The sequence below is a fragment of the Camelus ferus genome, chromosome 30, assembly GCF_009834535.1.
Source record: "Camelus ferus isolate YT-003-E chromosome 30, BCGSAC_Cfer_1.0, whole genome shotgun sequence".
In the NCBI taxonomy this organism is placed as follows: Eukaryota; Metazoa; Chordata; class Mammalia; order Artiodactyla; family Camelidae; genus Camelus; species Camelus ferus.
In genome coordinates, this window is record NC_045725.1 from 16869229 (window position 1) to 16876955 (window position 7727).

The window sequence follows — 7727 nt, forward strand, 5'->3', positions numbered from 1 at the left end:
AACTCTCCAATCAAAGGCATAGAGAATTTTAGCTAACACCAACGTATCCTGTTATGCCACTGTTTCCCTAATCCTCATATTAACCCTGTGTGTTGCTTCTCTGACAACTCATGTGTAGCACTAGCCTTTGGAGCAGTGGTTTCAACCCTGGCTGTACATCAAAGTTAAGAAGGGCTTTTAAAAATGGTAAATGCAGAGCAGGAAAAGGCAAACTCTGGATATTGGGATTAAGTAGATCTGGAGTGGGAACCTTGACATGTTTTTTAAAAACTACATAGTTGTCCTGAAGCTCAGCCAGTGTTGAGAACACTAATCCAGGGTATGCATTTTGGGTTTTCAGAAGGAATCTTGTTACTTACTGACAAGTAATCTTTTTCTTCCCTACCTTCCCAATTAGGTACAATTTTCACTGATTTACTATTTCTACACCTTTTTGGAGATCTATCCCAAGGACAAAATATGGCATCTTAATAAAAAATACTGAATCTTTTTTTTTTCCACCAATGAATAGCTTGTTTAACTAGACATTACTTATAGAATACGCAAATATGCTTGCTGTCTGATATTTCCATTTAAACAATAACCACTATTTGAAGGATAGATTTTTCTAGCAAAGCAAATCTTATCAAGGAATAAAGTAAAATAAAACATTGTGGTGACCACTCCCAGGGTTTTTTTGTCATTGGGAGGAATGCATAGAAGGATTATAAATGAAACCCAGAAGTTCCTTTCTCTCCTTTTCATGAGTTGTCATTTAATGCTCACACCTTGGTCTTAAGTTCTCTTCCCAAGGACCCAAAGCAAAAGCTGTAGTGGGAATGACAGTTCACCATACATTTTTCTTTTGAAAGGGGAGATGTAAAGAATTGATTCTTGCAAATAAGAGCCATTCAGCTAAGATTTTTTAAAATGCTAACTGGTTTAATTAGGTGTTCATAATATAAAAATTGCTTTCTACTTCATTCTCATATAATAAATGAGGTTTCATAAGTTCCCATGCACAAATGTATACATTCATGCATTAATTTATATATGATCAATATTGTGATTTATGAGCAAGACAGGAGTTATTGATGCTCACAAACTTTTCTGTTTGGGCCTAAGTTTATTGTCTTATATTAAATCCTGTGTATGAAGCAAATTTAAAATTTGCTTTTGCTCTAAATATATGGCTGGGATTCTTTCATTTAAATCCAGTAAATAACAGAATCCCCTCCACCCTCCCGCAGCCACACAGGACATTAATTTGCACCTAAATAGGGTTTCTCTTTTATTCCTACTCTGTTGTTTATGAAGTAGGTTGATACACTGGGGCAGATGAGTTGCTTTAAGGATCTTAGGACAGAAAAGAAAACTACAGATTTGGCTACATTTATCAGTTAGTAGTCTGACTGCTAAACTAGCTAGTTTAAAAATCTATCTAATTGTAATGATATTAAGGTTGGAACAATTGCAAACTGAACAGACCTTAACAAAGATGTTTGTCCTGGTAAGAAAACAGTTAGATAATAACTTTGAAGCAATGCTGAAAAGACAGCCACAAAAGGGTGGTGAAAAATTTGGCTGACATTCTTACCTAGAACCCCAAAGGAAACATCTTCTTTGTTATAAGGCCTGATGAGTTTCTTTAGGGTAGGATGTCCTCTGACAGCAGCAATACCCAGCTCCATGGCAAGTCTTCCTCAATGAACATGTCATTCTCCTGCTTGCAAATGGCTCCCCGTCGTCTAGGAACAAAGTCTCCTACCTGGAATTTCACACCTTCCACACTCTGGTACATTCTTCCATGTGCTTGAAATTGTTACAGAAACACACTCAAATCTCTGCGGTATTAATTAAAGAGAAACTCTTCCTTGATGGTACATCTGCCTCTTGTCATCACTCTTTCTTTTCTACTCCCAATCAACTCCTCCAAGAGCAGTTTGCTTTCCTTTACTGCACACTGCCATGCACCTGTGGGGCTCCCACTGCTCCATTGAAATTAGCCTCCTCTGGTCATTGTATCCAATGAACACTTTCGATCTTTATCCTGCTTAACTTTTCCCTGGCAGGATTTGACACCACTGACTGCTCCTGAAAGCACTGTCTTCCTTTGCCTTCCTTCTGCTTTCCTTCCTGCTTCCATAGTCAGCCTCCTTTCAGGCTCAGAGTCTCTACCACTCTGGCTATTTATCAAGGATTTGTCTTGGGCCTGCTCTCTGCTTCCTCCATACTCTCCACCCACAAATCTTATCCTTTCCTAAGATTCCTGTTCCCTTGTTGACAATTCCCAGATCTAGATTGTCATTCCTCATCTCTCCATTGTGTGCCAGAACCATGAACCCCACTGCTTTATGGATGTCTCCACTTGGCAATTAAAATTGAACCTCAGTTCAAGCTCAGCTTCCCAAACTGAAATCCCAGTTCACATTTGCTTTTTAGCCTAGTATTAAATAGCACCACCATCTGGTATCACCACTGCTCAGTTCCTCTGAGCGTGAGCCCAGTAGCCGTTCTTGATTTCTCCTTCAACCTCCCCAGTCAGCAAAGGCCAAACCCCGCGGCTCATACCTCTCAGCTCTCAAATCTGTCTGTCTTTCTCCATCTTTACCACCATTACCATGGTCGAGGCCACGATCATTTAGACCATGAGCTATTAGAATATCGCCCCCAAACAAGAGTCTTGCATCTGGTCTTGCTTTCCTCCAATTCATTTTCCATGCTGCAGCTGGAATGGTTTTAATTCAAGCTTACTCCTTCCACTTCCCTGCTTCAAATGTTTGTTGTTGTCCTTAGCATAACATCCCAATTCCTTAACATTACTTATAAGGTCCTCTGCATCTACGCCCCGTTTACCTCTTTAGCCTCATTTCATCCATTCTTCCTCTTGCATTCTTGGCCTCGGCCATAGAGACCTTCTAGCAGCCATTCCTGTGTTCTGCGTACTCCTGTCATGCCTCCAGGCCTGGAATATGGCTCGCCCCTGCCTGCTCAGCTAACTCCTACTTGTCTTTCAGAATTCAGCTCATCTATCTCCTCCTCTAGGCTCACTTCCTCTAGGTAAGGTTAGGTAGCCCTGGAGTAGGCTCCAGTCGTGTCCTGCATGTCCCTAGCCACACTCTGCATACCTCCTTTAATTGTCCCTCTTCCTCTGTTTTTATCCTGATAAAGCCAATGCCTACTCTAGTCCCTGGCACATAGGAATGGCCAGTATGTACCTGCTGAGCCATTAATTGAATATTCTTCCAAATAAACTCAATACTTTAGCTCTTCTGAGCTTTTGACCATTTTTCAAACATGCCTTGTGATCTCCCATTGCTTGTGCTGTTTTTCTGCCCTGATCGCCCTCACCTCTGTCCCCATTCTATCTCTTCCTATTTTAAGGCCTCAGCTTAAATTCGACTTCTTTCAACATATTTTCCTAATCAATACAATCAAGGAGGAGTCTTCCCCCACTTCCTGCCTTTCCCAAGGAACATGCCCATGAAGGCCACATTTTGCATATATCTTCCAAATACTTAAACAGCCCCTTTAAAGTCTACCATGGATCTCTTTGGGTTCCACAGACCTGTGACTCAGACTGGCTAGACGTTCACTAACCCATTTACTCTTCTTCCTGAGCACACAGCCAGACTACTTTTCCTGGACTCTATTGCAATTGGAAGCAGCCGTAGAGGGAGTTTTACCAGGTGTGCACCAATTACAGATCTAACCCTTAAAAATCCTTCACATGTTATCTGCCACATTCTTTTCCCATTTGTGATGCAGAAGAGTATGATGACTCTATGTTAAAAATGGCACAGCCACAAGATGCAAGGAGCATCATCACACGGAGGAAAGGTGCCCTCCAATACAGATGTTTTAGACTTCATGTGAAAGAAAAATATTTTTATTGAGTTTGAAGTATTATGTATTTTTGTGTACATTTGTTTCAGCAGTTAACTCTATCTTAACCAGTATAAAATGCTGGGTTAAAAACCTCTGGTTTGTAAGGAAACAGTACGATGATCAGAGGTTAAAGGGTTCAGGGGAAGGAGGGATAAATAGGTGGAGCACAGAGGACTTTTAAGGCAGTGAAATATTCTGTAAATAACAATAATGGGGGTTACATGTCATAATGCTTTTCTCAAGACTCATACAGGACTAACAGAGAACCCTAATGTAAACTACTGGCTGTGGGTGATAAATGATGTATCAGTGTAGGTTGTAGACTGTAACAAGTGTCCAGTTCTGGTACAGGTTGTTGATGGTGGGGGAGGCTATGCTGTGTGAAGCCAGGACATATATGGAACTCTTTGTACTTCCTGCTCAATTTTGCTGTGAACCTAAAACTGATTAAAATCTATTTAAGAAAAAAAATACAAAAACATATAAATGTTTTGCACACTTATGATATTTAGTTTGAACTACTCATTTGCTCTGATCACAAACTTCCTGGGACTATCCCACTTTGTAGCACAGAGCCTGCTAATATTTATTTACATGAGGATCAATCCACTAAGATGGCATTGCAGTCCTAAATGTGTATGTCCTGAGCCTCAAAATACATGGAAAATAAATGAATAAGCAAAAACAAAAAAACCCTGTTAAAGCTGGAAGGAGAAATAGACAAATTTACAGTCACAGTTGGGGCCTTCAACATCCCTTTCCAGCAATTGATAGAACTGTTAGACAGAAAATCAGCAAAAATATAGGACTGAGTAATACCATCAGCCAGTAGGATCTAAGTGATATTTATAGATAGCTCTGTACAACAACAGAATACACACTCTTTTCAAGTCCCCATGCAACATTCACATACATAGAATTCACATACATCCTGAGCTGTGAAACCAACTTCAGCAGATTTAGAAGAATTGAAATCATATATAGTTTGCTCTCTGGCCATAATAGAATCAAACTAGAAATCAATAACAGAAAGAAAACAAGAAAATATCTAAATACCTGGAAATTTTACAGTATACTTCTAAACAATTCATGCGTCAATGAGGAAGTCTCAAGGGAAATAAAAAAATAATAATTGAACTGAATTAAAATGAAAATATACCAAAATTTGTGGGACACAGCTAAAGCAGAGCTGAGAGAGTAATATATGACACTAAATGCTTAATATAAGAAATAAGGAAAGGTCTCAAATCAATAATCTAACTTCCTACCTCAAAAAAAAAAAAAATAGAGAAGAGCAAAATAAAGCCAAAGGAACTAATAAACAGCAGAAATCACTGATATTGAAAACAGGAAAACAGCAGAGAAAATCAATACAAGAAACTGATTCTCCCCCCCCCCAAATCAGTAAAATTGATAAACCTTTAGCAGGACTGACAAATATAAGAGAGAAGACACAAATCACTAGTATCAGCAATGAAACAGATAATACCACTGCAGATGCTGCAACCATTAAAAGGATAAAAGAAGAATACTACAAACAACTTTATGTTTATAAATTTGACAGCTTGGAAGAAGTAGACCAATTAATTCCTCAAAACCCACAAACTACCAAAATTCAACCAAGGCAATCTGAATAGTCCTATAATGATTAAGGAAATTGAATGGATGATAAAGAAAGGAAAAGCTGTGAAAAAGAAGCCATCTCTGACGGTTTCACTGGAGACTTCTACTAAATATAAAGAGGGACATAAGACCAATGTTATGCAATGTTTTCCAGACAACAGAAGAGGAGGGAATACTTTGCAGTCACTTTATGAGGCCAGTATGGATGCTAAAACCAAACAAAGACAATACAAAGAAAACAAAACTACAGACAAAATCTCTCATGAACATAGACACAGAAATCTCTACAAAACATTATCAAATCAAATCTGGCAACACATAATAAGAATCATACACCACCACCAAGTGGCATTTAATGCTGTTCCAATATTAATGGCCAAATAATGGAAACAACCCAAATATTATCAACTGATGGCTGGATAAACAAAATGTGGTATGTCCATACAATGGAATATTATTCACCCATAAAAAAGAATAAAGTACTGAGATATGCTACAACACAGATGAACACTATGCAAAATTAAAGAATTCAGTCACAAAAGACCATATATTGTATAATTCTTTTTATCTGAATATCTGGAATAGGGAAATACATAAAATCAGCAAGCAGATTAGCAGCTGCTAGACACTAGGGGGTAAGGAGAAAATGATTGACTGCTGAAGAGTATGGAGTTGACTTTTGGAGTAATTAAAATGTTCTGGAATTAGTGGTTATGGTTCAAAACCTTGTAAATGTGTTAAAAATCATGGAATTATATGCTTTAAATGGGGGAATTATATGTTAATTATATCTTAAAGAGCCAGTATATCACCAGTCTAAAGAAGAAAAATCATGTTATCCTATCAATTGATGCAGAAAAAACCTGTCACAAAATCCAGTACCCATTCATGATAAAAAAATCTCTCAGAAAACAAAGGATAAGGGGGGAGGTTAATAGCTCATTGGTAGAGCGCATGCTTAGCATACACGAGGTCCTGAGTTCAATCCCCAGTACCTCCATTTAAAAAAATAAATGCATAAAACTGAATTAAAAAAAAAAGAAAGAAAATGAAGGATAGAGGGGAACTTCCTTACCTTGATGAAATCTACAAAAAGCTTTAGCTAATATTACAATTAATGATAAAAGACTAAGTACGTTTCCCTAAAATCAAGAACAAGGCAAGGATGTCCACTATGACTATTCTTATTTGATGTAGTACTAGGAGTTTTAACCAGGAGAATAAAGCAAGAAAAAGAGATAAAAGATACACAGATTGCAAAGGAAATATTTACTTACATGGAATTATAAATATAAACAAAAAGCGGAAGGCAATTTCAGTTAAAAAATTTCAAGTTTCAAAATAAAAGGAGAAAAATCAGCAGAATTGATCCGCAAGTTATATGGAACTTCTAATAAGAAGTTCTAATAAAGCTGTATGAGCTTCTAAACAGCTCAATGTAAAGGAGTAGTTATCACAGAAAAGGACAGTCAAGATAGCAAAACATAGGCAGCAAAAGGTTGAGAAAGGTAGAAAAAAATCTAATTGGCTAAGTAAAGATTTAAGCCCATGGAACCAGAAGAATAAGCTATGGCATATACCACGTAAAATATATAAAACAGCAAAAATTTATTAAAAGAAGTAAAACTAGAAAAACTAAAAAGGAAAATGAAGTTCAAGTTGTAGAAAACAGGGAAAGAGAAAAATAATGGAATGAATCTGGAATAAGTAAATACTGATACAGAAGCTATAGAAAATGTCTTTATAAATTAAAAACAAAATCTGGTAATACATTGCAAATAAACAACATGATTTGAATACATTTTAAGTTTCTGTTTAATAAATAATAAACTATGTAAAGAAGTTTGATTAATAAACACAGTAAGTAATTACATTCTTTTTCTTAAATTTCTGCCCTTATTTTGGATGACATCAACATGACAGGATTCTTTACTCTCCTATAGTCTCCATTTCTGATTGTCTGCCTGTCTTTAAAATTTAATCTTTCTGAAATGGTGGCTTTTCTAACTTCTAAGATTCATCAGTTCAGAAATCAGCATTTCTACCACTAAGTTCTTTTTTCTTTATGTTTTATTTGTGTATGAGGGGAGGTAATTAGGTTTATCTGTTTATCTATTTTTGGAGAAGGTACAGGGGATTGAACCCAGGACCTCATGCATGCTAAGCATGCGCTCTACCACTGAGCTGTACCCTCCCCCCTCTACCACTAAGTTCTACTCCACAGAATGTCTTGTTGG